Here is a 14,364-nt window from a genome sequence, read left to right as displayed (position 1 = left end):
AGCTATTACATGTTCTGTACTACTTTTTACCTGTGCCAGGGTTAGCTGCTCCTTTGGACACCAGGTGAGGGCGGCTCCATTTTACCTTTTCTTAGGACACTGCGTGTACTGTACAGGACCCTGAAGAAGCTCCTGTCCTCTTCATGACCAGACAGTGATTTACAGCTCCCAGCAGATCTTTCTTACTTTTATATGGAAGGAATTGCTTTACCTGTAAGTTATCTGTGTTATCAACCTATGTTTGTTTAATCCTCACTTTTTCCTATTTTTAGAGGACATTTTGGGAGCTTCAGAACGAATTACCAGGTTTCCATAGAGTTATAGTCTCTACATACAATGGTTTCAGCATACAATGGTTGTCCTGTAACCAATTAATATTGTAACTTGAGGGACCACTGAAAAATGAGAGCAACTGACTAGTACAGGTGGCAGAAGAAGTAAATGGGAGGAAGAGAGGAGTCTGATAAGCAAAGAAAAGATAAAACAAGATAAAAGAGCGCTCCATAGCGTAAAATCGCCACTGTAGGGTTCAGATTAGCGTAATAAGAGACCCTTACCAGAGGCGGTTGTGTGAACTCACACACAACAATGGTCTGCGTGGGAGAGGGAATAAGCCTGGTCTGCAGCCTCCCCGACCTGGACGTAACACAACGGGAGAAGGACTTCCACAGGGCAGTAGGGGATGTCGGCGCTGACCAAGATCGGACACGTCCGGTAAGTAAAAGAACTTTTTTTATTTTTCAAATGCAACGCGTTTCACCACGCAAGTGCGGTGAAACGCATTTCATTTGAAAAATAAAAAAAGTTCTTTTACTTACCAGACGTGTCCGATCTTGGTCAGCGCCGACATCCCCTACCGCCCTGTGGAAGTCCTTCTCCCGTTGTGTTAAGCAAAGAAAAGGGCATTTCTTCTGTAATAGGATATATCACAAAGTTTTTTTTAGCTGTACTGTTTATTTATGGAAAGCCTTATATAATTGACAGGAAAACACTGTAATCAAACAGTATGGTATGGACTGCACTCAGCAACCTCTTTCAGTTGACATGGTGGCATTATTTGCTACATCTTCATCCTTCTGTGCTGAGCTGATGGGGGACACAGACCGTCATCTTTGATTTGGACCTTATTTGTCCGCTCTCTGAAATATACAAAAAAATCAAACACATCACATATAAGTGATTATAAAGGGGGTTAAGGCAAGAAGTTGATGAAAACAGATGAAAATAGGCCAAAACCTCTAGTTGGTCTCCAAGGTAACTGCACCAGTGCAATACCCAGAGCTGTAGAACGTAATGGCACTGAGTCTTCCCTTGGTGCAGTTACTTAGGAGACCAGCTCAAAGCTAGTGACAGGGAAACAACCAATTGAAAAGGTATTTAAAGCATTACATTTAGACAGATTACTATAGTACTGTGAGCTGCATAATGGAAAAGAGATATGAGTTGCCCTTTACACCCTGTTCTAAATTATTATGCAAATTATATTTTTCACATTTACCTAAATAATTGGTAAATAACAGTCAGCATAATTCTCATGTTATCAACTATTAAGAGTACAATTCAAATTTTATTAAACAAACCTCTTAATGATAACAGTATTATTTTTTAAACAGAAAAAATGTACAATGCACTGTTCCAAATTATTACGCACAGTAAGTTTCAAAACACTTTATAGGTTGTAAAGAACTGAAAATTGTCATTTGTTGTGTTTGCAGCATATTTACTGAAATCAAAAGCTATTTCAATCAAACTTTTTACATTTTTAACTTTTTAAACATTTTAACATAGGACCCCTTATTTGATAGAAGCTTCACAAGTCTTGCATCCATTGAACTTGTGAATTTTTAGACAGTTCCTGTTCGAATTTGTTTGCAAGATGTCAGAATAGCCTTTCAGAGCTGCTGTTTGGATGTAAACTGCCTCACACCCTCATAGATCACTTGCTTGGAGGATGCTCCAAAGGTTCTCAATAGGATTGAGGTCAGGGGAGGATGGAGGCCACACCATGACTTTCTCTCCTTTTATCCCATAGCAGCCATTGATGCAGAGGTATTCTTTGCAGCATGAGATGGTGCATTGTCATGCATGAAGATAATTTTTTTATGGAAAGCATAGTTCTTCCTTCTGTACCAGAGAAGAAAGTGGTCAGTCATCTTTACACCTTCAGGGACCCTAAAGGGGCCAACAAGCTCTCTTCCCATGATTCCTGCCCAAAACATGACTCCACCTCTGCCTTGCTGACATTGCAGCCTTGTTGGAACAGGGTGGCCGTCCACCAACCATTCACTACTCCATCCATCTGGATCATCCAGGGTTGCACAGCACTCATCAGTTAACAGGACTGTTTGAAAATCAGTCTTCATGTATTTTTCTGCCCAATGCAGCCATTTCTGCTTGTGAGCATTGGTTAGTGGTGGCTGAATAGAAGGTTTATGCACAGTTGTAAGACTGGAGGACTCTACACCTTGATGTCCGTGGGACTCCAGAGGCACCAGCAGCTTGAGATAGCTGTTTGCTGCGATGCAATGGTATTTTAGCAGCTGCTCTCTTGATCCAATGCATGGATCTGGCTGAAATCTTCCTCAATGTGCCTTTATCTGCACAAACCCGTCTGTGCTCTGAATCAGCCACAAATCTCTTAATAGTGCGATGATCACGCTTAAGTTTTCGTGAAATATCTAATGTTTTCATACCTCGTCCAAGGCATTGAACTATTTCACTCTTTTCGGCAGCAGAGAGATCCTTTTTCTTCCCCATATTGCTTGAAAATGGTGCTCTGCTTAATAATGGGCTCACCTGGCAATCTAATTATCACAGGTTTCTGAGATTGTTTTTGGTGATCAAAAGAGTCCTGAGACACAATGCCATCCGTGAGTTAAACTGAAAAACTAAATATTTAATCTTTTTAACACTTAAATATAATTTGCATAATAATTTGGAACAGGGTGTAATTGTAACTCTGCTTGGTCACTATTCACGCTGTGTGTAAACATTATGGCCGGCATTTATCATTGTAGGTGTAATTGAAGCATTTTTCCACACCTTTTTTTTGTGTGCTGGTAATGTGTAGGAGCACCAAATTTATTAAAGGGTTACTCCGCTCCCCAACGTCCGGCACTCAATGTTCCGAATGTTTGGTGCAGGCTTCTGTGTTGTAAGGCCACAACCCCCCCCCCCTGACGCCCCGCCCTGTGACATCACACCCTGCCCCGTCATCGCACCCCTTTCAAAAAGACTTTCATTGAGGCGGCGGGGCGTGCAAATCCGAGTGGACACACAAAGCTACCCAGTCACAGCAGGGAGCTCATTATTGTGACTGCTGGTGGGCATCCACAGCATGTAATATTATACAGATGTGCGCCGTGTGATCCTACACATTATACATTTTTATTTTTCATTATATTTATTTCCAAAATGTTTTTTTATTTATTTAATTTTTTTACACTTTTTTTTATGCTGTGAAATACTTAGTATTCCAAAGCATTGCAGTTATATGCTGCCTGCCAGTTTTACACGTCCTGAGAGGCAATAACCGGGGCAGACCTGGGGGTCTTTGTAAAGACCCCTGGCTGCCCAGGTTACTAGCCGCACTTCGCGATCGTTGCAGGGTGCTACAGGAGAGAGACAGAGGGAGCCGCCTCCCTCTGTCAAAACTCCTTACAACTCGCGCTTCTGACTGCGGATGTAAGGGTTAAGCTGCCGGGATTGAAGTTTACTTCGGTCACGGCAGTGCGGCAGGCCCCCTCCCGCCGGGGATCACACACAGCACCTTGCAATCGCACTGCGGGGTGCTGCAGAGAAGACAGAGGGAGCTCCCTTCCTCTGTCAAAACACTTACAGCCCTCTGTCACTGCCGACCGCGGCTGTAAGGGTTAAACTGCAGTGCGGCAGGGTCCCGGCTGTTTGTTACAGCCAAGTCCCTGCTGCGACGTCGTAGGTGCACTGGGCAGCACCCACAAGAACCATGGACGTGTATACTTATCCTGGTGCGGGAACGTGCATCCTGCCTGGACGTGTATACACGTCCATGGTCGTTGACATGTTGAAAAAGCTGCCACTAGGTATCTCCCTATTTGTCCAGAGCACATTTCCCCCCATCTCATGGACAGACTTTGGACTCCTGCTGGCCTGGCAGAAGTCCAAAATCAGGAAATGCAGTCTGAAGTGCTGAGGTGGTGTGTGTGCAGCCTTAGCCAATCATAGCTCTTCTCACACACTGAACTGCTCTGGGCTGTGTGTAGCAGAGTGAGGGAGGAAGTTCTCCCCTGTATGGCTTCAGATGATGTCACGCCTGCTGGGTAACACCCCTTCCCAGTCTGTGAATCTGACTGAGATTGAGCAGAAAATACAGAGTAATATCAAGGTAAAATACAAAAAAACTAAAAAAAAAAAACCAATAAAAATAAAGGCAGGCGGTGGTTTATCATGATGGGGCAGTGAACTGGGAGGATTATAACATTTAACAAGATCATGAGAGGTACTCTTTAAAGGGGTTTTCTGAGCACATAGAAAAGTCTACTTACTGCCTTCCCATGCATTAAAACAATAAAACAGTGTACTTAGCTCCCTTGCTCCCCTACAGCAAGATTTTCAAGTCCTCGCTGAACTTCAGTTCTGCCAGTTTCCAATGATATACCGCTCTCCTGCTCAGCTCTGTGATTTGCTGAGAGGAGAGCTAGAAGTCAGTGGAAGGTGGAGAAAAATAGTGCAGTGGGAACTGGGGAGATAATAAGTAGACTTTTCTATTTGCCCGGAAAACCCCTTTCAGCCAGTTTCAGGCAAGCATCCTACACATCTAATGATCTGAACTGTGTGCATCATCTATGACCCACAGTTGAGCTATGAATTGCAGCCATAATACAGACACAAAATGTGTTATTACATTTAAGCAAATTACTGTATATTTGACCTACCTTCTTTTGTCAATAGAAAATAGTTCTTACGATACCCTTTCTGACCCACAGGTGGCAGCACACCCATACTCATTTCATAAGCATTTTGCTTGGTTTTTCTTAAAGAAAATACAGCAATATTGATGTGATGGGGCAAGACGTGTGAAGCCGCAGTCAGTGGCTGTGAATATGCCTGAGCGTAGCCCAGGCCAGGAGGAGACCAAAGGGGTGAAGGAGAAGCCAGAGAGAAGTCATCCCCGGCTGTTAAAGCTGCCAGGCCAGGTCGGGAGCAGACAACCTGGGCGGAGGACGCTGCAAAATGAAGAGTCAGTCAAAACCCGGAATTGGGTGCCATGATTTATGTAATGGGAGATGAAATGTTAAACCCTATTAACTCTGCCATTTTAGGGGAGGGCGGGGGTTGAAAGGAGTCTGGAATGCATATGGTGCAGGAGGTTTCTAAAGGTGTAGATACTACAAACAAAAACAATATTTTTTTTGGCAATAAATGGGTTGTCTGCACAATTAGGCCACCTACATATAAAGATATATCCTTTTTGTACAATTACTTTAATAAAATGTCATCACGGGAGATGGACGCAGAACACTGTATAAGTTTGGTAGAGGATAAACTTGCTGAAATTGATAGAGATACCTCAGAGTCCACAAAGGCCATAGCTTTATTAACATACAAAATGGACGATATGGAAAACCGCCTAAGACGTAACAATGTGCGTTTTCTCGGATTGCTGGAAAAAGTGGAGGGAGCTAATGTAGCCAAATTCATTGAAACCTGGCTGATTACTCCATTTGGCATAGAAACTATTACTGATTTTATTCGCAATTGAGAGGGCTCACAGAGTCCCCACTAGGCCTTTACCTTCTGGCCATTCCAATCGCCCAATTCTGTCTGGTATTCTACGTTACAAAGATAAATAGATGGTGCTACGTAAAGCCAGTGAATACCCTGAGTTGCAATTTAATGGTTCACGTGTGTCTATATTTGGGGACTACTCCATCGAAGTCCAGAGGCTAAGGCTTAAATTTAATGATGTAAAGAAGACACTGTGCCAATTTAGTCTACTCTATGCTATGATGTATCCAGCCCGTTTGAGTATTACGGTCGAAGGGTCTATGCAATTTTTTTAAATAAAGTAAAAGATTACGCTGACTGGATGGACTTGAATGAAAGTCAGTTGCGGTCAATTATGGATTAAGGAAATTTTTTTTTCTTCTCTTGCCTGTGCTATGGACTATAGCTCATTTTTATGTAAAGGATGTATAACATGACAGGCTGGACCCTTTGGATTAGCCAATAAGTTGGTATTTAGGACAGTATTCTTATTGTCTGTAATTGACTGTGTGTCTCTTCTAACAGGGGTAAAATATGAGTAGTGGGAGCTAGGGATAGAGTATCATTATAGACTGCTCTTCTACGTTTGGTGTTAATGCTAAGCAGTTAATTAGATTCCCTTCGCTCTACCGGGTTGGAGAGTACCTAGTAGGGGAAGACGGGAGGGATTTGGGGATTCTCTTTTTTTTCCTCTTAATGAATTGGAGTAATTTTTTGATATGTCAGATGGTAATAAATGTAATGGTATTTTTTTTTTATTATTTTCTTAAATTCCAGCCAGCAATATTTTATTACGCATGTAACTCATGATTGTCTGCATATTTTTCAGAATTCATGGCCACAGACTGCTTACCATTGCACATATACTAACTACTCAAGAGGCGTGAGTATTTTGGTCCTTCGGAATGTTCCTTCTAAGTTCCTTGCAGAGCAAGAAGACAATCAGGGGAGATATATATGTATCATGTATTATATATAAAGTAAAAATTATATTAATTAATATTTATATCTCTCCACCTTATGCTCCATTAATTATTCATGAAGTGTTAGCAGTTGTTTTGCTGTATATACAAGTACCAATATTGATGATCTGAGATTTTAATAATGTGGTGAATTTGGGCTTGGACAGATGTTCTCCTAATCAAGTTATTGGGCAATCTAAAATAACGCCATTTGGAGTCTTGTCAGAAGAGGCAGAATTAATAGATCTATGGAAACTTAGATATATTCTCAGGAACAACATTTTTCCTGCTACTCCTCAACCTCTGCTTCCCTGTCTCAAATAGATCTTTCGTTGGGGAATGCTTTGTTTCTTCCCTTTATAAAGGAAGTTTCCTATAATATTAGGTCATTGTTGGATCATTATCCATTATATATACAATTCTCCTGTCAATTGGATGGCCCCCAAACCAGTATGTGGAAGTTAAACCCCCACTGGTTATCTAAATTAGGGGAAGATGGTAACTTCAGAGCCAAAATTTCTGAATATTTTCTATATAATGACAATAGCACATCTGGCGAGCTATGTTTGGGAGGCTATGAGGGCATTTTTTAGGGTGATATTGATCAAGTCTCTCGCCCGGAAGAAAGCTAAAATGTCTGCTACTACAGATATGTTATATAATGAGGTTCGGAACTTGGAGGCTAGATTTGTGGGTGACCCTTCTGAACACATAGGTGAGAAGCTCTGAGCTGCGTAAAATGCTTTGTGCCTCCATTTGATGGAAGATGCTAACAAGAGGAGGTTAATGCAGAAACAAGTTTTTTATGGACAAGGGTCATCAGTGGGACATATGTTGTCTAATATTGCTAGATCCCAGGACCCTCCCTCTTTCATCCCTTCCCTTGATTCTAACTGTTGATTCTAACTCTTATATTCTTAGGGTCTTACATAAATTTATATTCACCAAAAATGGAGACCAAAACTGATGCAATATATTCAAACAGTAATCAATCTTTATTATACAAATTGTATTAAAATATACATTAAAAACAGGAAGAGATACAGAATACACATGCAGAAAAATTGGAGGGAAATATGGTGATATTGTTCACATATGATGCAGTTTTTCCTACCCAAACACGCGTTTTTGCCAATTGTTTTACCAATTGTGCATTTTTGCCAATTGCTTTGATTTTTCGCTAAATGCTGACGAAGCAATTGGCGAAAACGCGTTGTTGGGGAGGAGGTGAGATGTCTCCCTACAGGGTGCATGGCTATATATCTACTCTTTTCTCAATAATCCTGCTATTGTGTTGAATATTTATTCTCTGATTTGATACTATTCTTTCATTCACTAACATTGCTCTCAGCATTTGATAACCTTGTGGACCTTATTATTTTATGTGATTTCTACATACTTCTACTATGATATGAGACAGCCTATATTCATTGATACAAACCATCTGCACACCTACATCATATGTGAAAAACATCACCATCTTTACCTCCATTTTTTCTGCATGTGTATTCTGTATACCCTGTGGGTATAGAAGACAGGATAGCACTCACCATTCAACTGAGCTTTGTTGGAGCATTCCAGTGGTAACGGACAGGTGCATAGGTGGAGGCGGGGGACGTAACATCAGCACACAGAAGCGATGTGAGAGCGTGAAACAGTCTGTCCCGGTTATGTCCCCTTCCTCCACCTATGCACCTGTCCGTAACCACTGGAATTCTACAATAAAGCACTGTTGAATGGTGAGTGCTGTCCTGTCTTCTATACTCACAGTGTATTTCGAATTCTATTTGACATTGCACCACAGATATCAACTTTATTCTTGTTGTCACCACCGCACTCCACTGTCACATACGTCCAGATAGCCTTAGACTTGTCAGTGCCGGACCACCTTACTCTCTCCTACCTAGTATTCTGTATACCCATCTCTCTTCCTGTTTTAATGTATATTTTTAAACAATTTGTATAATAGAGATTGATTACTGTTTGAATATATTGCATCAGTTTTGGTCTCCATTTTTGGTGAATATATGCTATTGCCGCCAATAGTTAGTTGCTCTCAGATAGCCTTACATTTTGGTAACTCTTAGAAAAATTGTATTCCTCACTTTATGCGTCCAGTATTAGGAAATACTAAAATTTTTGAGGAGGCAAGAGGCAAGATTACCTATATTGTCTAGAGATGACAGTAAATTTTTAGAAGGCACCTTGACTTTAGAGGAGTTAGAAAATGTGGTAATAACAACTTTTAATAATAAAGCCCCTGGGGTGGATGCCTACCTTCAGAAATCTATCAAAAATTTGGTGAGGTACTATTACATAAACTGTTAGACCTTTTTAAAAGTGCCCTAGAAGTGGGAATACCCCCCCCCCCCCCCCGGATGCAGGAAAAAAAAAGGGAAGAATCCTCAATCTACTGATTCCTTCGATGATTATTTTTGAGTTTACAAATTCCTCCAGACTCCACCAAAGACAGTGCCATTTTCTCTTTGGATGCTCAAAAAGCATTTGATTGTCTTAAATGGCCCTATCTTTGGGTGACTCTGGAAGAAATGGGATTTGGGCCCAGATTTATATCCTGGGTGCAATTATTATATGAAAACCCTAGGGTTAAAGTTTGGGCCAATGGTGAGATGTCTAATAGCTTTACGCTGTATCGTGGCACCAGACAGGGGTGCCTATTGTCCCCATTATTATTTGTAATCGCTATGGAACCCTTAGCGCCCTCTGCGGCTAACATCAAGGGTTTTTAGTATGGCCAGTATGTAAATAAAATTGCCTTATATGCAGACGATGCTTTGTTATTTTTAAACAATACAAGCCCCTCTCTGAGTGCCGCTATAGATTTGACTGGACGATTTGTGAAGTTTTCTGGCATCTGCATAAACTGGCAGAAATCATTTCTTATGTTACTGGATAATAAGGTTGACCAAATTCAGGTGAATGAAGAGGTTATTTATTATAAAGTGTAAATACTTAAGAATTGAGGTTACCCCATGTATCTCCGACTATGAAAAACTGAATTTATTCCACTTTTGAATGGCTTTAAGCGAAGGTGGTAGGTTTGATCAATTCTCAATTTACGGAATTAATATGAAATGGTCGGTAGCCAAAGCTTAAATTAGGTTTAAATTAGCTTGCACTGCCCAATCCATGGCTATATTTTCTAGCTTCCCAAAGAGAACATATGGAGTGGAGGTGAGAAAGAGAGTAGTATAGCATCAATAATATCCCACTATTGTTCCCATAACTGTATTCTGACTTTATTAGAAAGAGGGGATTTTTCTGTAAAAAATAAAATAAAAAATAAAATGGTCTTCTTACATTGAATTTGATCCATAAAGTTTGGAATAACGTATGTTAGGGGGCTTTGATGCAGGCATTCTGAGAGTGAAGAACCTATTTAATCGTGGGATTTTTAGGACATTTATTGATTTTTGGCAATGGTTTTTTCCAGTATTTACAGCTGATACATGCCACCTCCGCTCAACAAAAGGTGGTTTCTTCGCAGTTTACGAATTACATTGCACTGGATTTGATAGTAAATTATTATGTGGCAACTAGAGCTAAGGATAGTGCACAGGGGACAATGGGAATCAGTATTAAAGGCAGTTCCAAGGCAATCATTGGGGGAGGGAGGTTGCTTATTTCAGATACGGTATATATTTTGTATCGGGCCTATCAAAAATAGGCAGACGTGAGTACTCTGGATGTCCTCGTTGTGCTCAAACAGTTGCTGATTTGCTTTATATGTTTTGGTACTGCCCTGCCATAAAGCAATTCTGGTTATCTGTTTTACAAAATATTGGAGAAGTTTGATGCCGAAATTCCCAGCGAACCTAAAGTTTGAATATTGGGATACCTCGATGATCTACAGATTGGTATTCTTATTTGGAATAAATATTTTAAAAAGAAAATACAGCAATATTAACATTTACCTATTTTCCATGCAGAGTAGACACTCATTTCCGTACGTATATCCATCAGTTCCACAGACAGGCTTATACTCATATGGACATGGAGCATCCTTGTCATACCTGGAACACAGAGGCTGCACAGGTGTTTCTACAATGAACTAGAGATACAACTATTTACATACTGCCAGAAATGTTAATACAGTGTAGAAATGCCCAGAATAGATCCATGATCCTTATAGTAATGGTATTACCTAAACAAGCTTTATGTACAAGGCCCAGCATGAAGCGGCAATGTCTCTGTACAGCCACCAGGTAATATCTAAGTATGTCACTGTCTATTGCATTCTGGTGAGAACATTACATGGCATTATGTAGTATATTACATTCAATGTCTATGCTATCTTTATAGTCTGTTTTTTTTTATTTTATTATTACTTTAATGCAGCTACAATAGAATATAATGCAACTTTGCAAATGTTCTGGGTTACAAATCCCCACAGTTTTGTGCCTACCGCACCTATGGTTGTGATTCAGTATGCTATAGCACTCCAGTAATAATAATACATATTTATAACAGGTGCTATATAGTGCTTTCTGGGTAGGTCTATTAAAATTAACTATTTGTATTTACATGCACCTATGGGCATAGTGCAATTTCAGTGATAATTTTTACCATCATATTCATGTTCTCTCCCCCTTGTTTCATTATTTTAATATGTCTTATTGTGTTTGTGTAAACATCTGGAGAGGGAGCTGTAAGGCCCCTTACTCCTAGTAGAAAAACTGCTGATGCAGCGCCTTGGGGTTTCTTTGGAATCCATGAGATTTAATCAGGGCCAAAGCGGTATATTCCCAATAAATAATTTATTTAGTTTTTTAGTAAGTACCGACACCGCGTTTCGCAAGGATAACGTCGCTTCGTCAGGGACGAAGATTAGGAAGTATTAGCAGAAAGATGGAAGAGAGTGACACAAAGCAGCATCAGACAACACAGGTCTGCATATAGTTCTGCATGAGAGCTGTATACACAACACAATAGATTATTAACCAATTCATTATTTGCAAAGTGACTTCACTTTATTTTGGTTTAGAAATAGTTTATCTGCAGCACAGCAAGCACCCCAAAATCTTTCATCTTACCTCCCTTGTCTTCTTCACATTTGGTGCTGCTAAGGCAATACCTGTGAGTAGAAGTTCATTGCAGTCAGTTTATTGCCTGGCGTATGCTAAATTCATTTCACTAAGGTACATTTTGTGTCTTGTCATGTTAAAGATGTACTTCGGTTCTAACTGCTGGGACACCTTTTAATCTTCGGAAAGGGCCCTTGGAGTGATTCGGCCCCACTTTCTGAGATGAACTGGTCTTGGGAGTGACAGCCTCTGCAGCGATGTCCCGCCTCAACCACTGATTTGCGGAATGGTACTCCCGCGACCAGTTCTTCCTGGAAGGTTGGGGCTGAAGTAGTGCTGGGCGGCTCCAACTTTTCTCTCATTTCCCCCTTACCACCATACCCCTCCCCCCCCCCTTGAATGAATTATCAGTCTCAGTGTGCTGGGGAACTAATCATATATGACCCGCGGAGCTCTCCTGCTTTTCCTCCCCCCAACAAAATGAATGAACTATCAGCTGGGGGGCTAATCATGTTACCCGCAGGCACTGATCTCCTTTTCCTCCTGTCAGCCACGGCGCTGGAAATGAATACGTTGTGAGCCATGGGCGCAGGACGGAGTACAGAAGCTGTCACCTCCCCCTGCAAGCGCTGAAAGCCAGTGGGCCGCGGGCGCTGAAGAACTTTAGAAGTTTTGCAGTGCCCGCGGCCCACTGGCTTTCAGCGCTTGCAGGGGGAGGTGACAGCTTCTGTACTCCGTCCTGCGCCCACGGCTCACAACTCATTCATTTCCAGCACTGTGGCTCACAGGAGGAAAAGGAGATCAGCGCCTGCGGCTGATAGTTCATCCATTCGGTGGGGGGGGGGGGGGGGAGGGAGCAGGACAGCACTCGCAGGTCATATATGATTAGTTCATCAGCTCACCTCGGCTGATAATTCATTCATTTGAGGGGGGAGGGGCCCGACCAGTATTGCGGCATAGGGAAAAATTCATACCATACAGAAAAAAACTTACCGGTATTCGGTATGAACCGGCATATCGCCCAGCACTAGGCTGAAGTACTCAGAAGTAAGAGATGGCCTTGTTCTAGAGATCATTGGACATCCCAGTGGTTACACCCACCCATGACCAGACACATCACATATTCCATTTGTTTTCCCTATAGACTAAGGGGATGTTTCTCCTTGAAAGAGAGGGATTTGGGGGATTTAAAGGGGTTTTATGGACAGTGCAGTGTTTTAAAAAAAGTGCTTTGGGCTACAGTGAAAAGAAAAAAAAACTGCATATTTACCTGCCCCAATCCCGTTTTGCTGCTATTCTTTTAACAGTGCTGGTTCCCTGCTACTTTCCTCTCCCTTATTAAGCTCATTAGAACACTGGCCTGGATTTACTAATACCATACTTTTTTAGACTCTCCAGTCTAAATTTAGACCATCTATAAGTTCGCTTATTTATCCCAAAATGTTACCCTACAAATCTCAATCAAAGCATGCCCCCTATTCCGCGAAGGCATGTTCTCTTTTTGCTAAGCCCCATCCCTTCATCAAGTGAGACTCAAAAGTGTCTAAAGAGTGTTTACAACTTGCAATAAATGTGGCACAACTTATTTAAGAGTGTTTATGTGCAAATAACACAGCGTAAGCATTGTTGACAACCCTACTTTCTTTCCGTTACCTACATCTGAGAACAGTATAGGATTAGACAGTTAGGTATAGAGCACCACACCCCTATTTTATGGACATTTCAATAGGGATGCCATCAAATATTTTATTATTCCTGCAAAATTAAAATGAGAATTTATAAAGTGGCTACACGGTTAGTTTGATGCGGCCGCTGTGGGATAATGACTTGAGGGTCCATTGGGCTCAGTTAGAGAATAAGTATGCTTCAGTGCTGTATTCCCGAGCATTCTTCTACCTATATTTTTGGAAGGTTAAACTGCCGGATAATATCTCGCCATTTACATCTGCAGGTCTTAGATGTTGGGAACTTCTACATAAAATGTCCGACCCCTGTGTACGCAATGTGGGTATACAGGCACCTATTTCACTCCTGCAGTTGACGGTGCCTGACTTTGACCCCCTCCCTTGGATGGATAGAGGTATTATTACCATCAACCAACTATATAGCGATAGTGACATAATGCCCTTCCCTGACTTGGTATCTCTTTTCCAGCTCCTGCCCAGATTTCTATTTAACTACCTACGGGTTAAACATTTTTTATCTACCCCATTAAGTTCCCCCACCCCCCCACCCCTCCTGCCTCAAATGTAGTTTTTCAATTTTTCTCCAAGAATCGTAGAGGCCTTAAACCCCTGTATGACAACCTGAATGACCACAACGAGCTAACTTTTACCGGTGCAATGAGATCTTGGGAAAAGGAATTAGGAGTCATCACTACTGTAGCTGACTGGGCAAGAGCTCATAAATATATACACTCTTCCTTATCGTGTATCTCGCATGTAGAAGCTGCTTTAAAAACTCAACTGCAGTGCTATCTGACACCCACCAGACTCCATGTTATGTACCCTTCTTGTTCAGACTTATGTTGGAGAGCGTGTGGGCATAGGGGTACGCTTACACACGTGCTTTTGTCTTGTCCAGTTTTACCCCCATATTGGAGTCTTGTGGAA

The 14,364-nt window shown here is 41.4% G+C and overlaps 1 protein-coding gene across 1 annotated transcript in view; it reads left to right on the top strand.

Annotated features, from left to right (window-relative positions):
* The window catches only part of LOC130276750 (uncharacterized), a 138,053-nt gene that overhangs the window by 53,801 nt on the left and 69,888 nt on the right, over positions 1-14,364 (top strand). The window contains exon 2 of the mRNA XM_056526576.1: positions 6,575-6,628. The gene's annotated coding sequence lies outside the window, so the exon portion shown is untranslated. The remainder of the gene's footprint in view (positions 1-6,574; positions 6,629-14,364) is intronic.

The sequence above is a fragment of the Hyla sarda genome, chromosome 6, assembly GCF_029499605.1.
Source record: "Hyla sarda isolate aHylSar1 chromosome 6, aHylSar1.hap1, whole genome shotgun sequence".
In the NCBI taxonomy this organism is placed as follows: domain Eukaryota; kingdom Metazoa; phylum Chordata; class Amphibia; order Anura; family Hylidae; genus Hyla; species Hyla sarda.
This window is presented reverse-complemented; position numbering and strand designations above follow the sequence as displayed.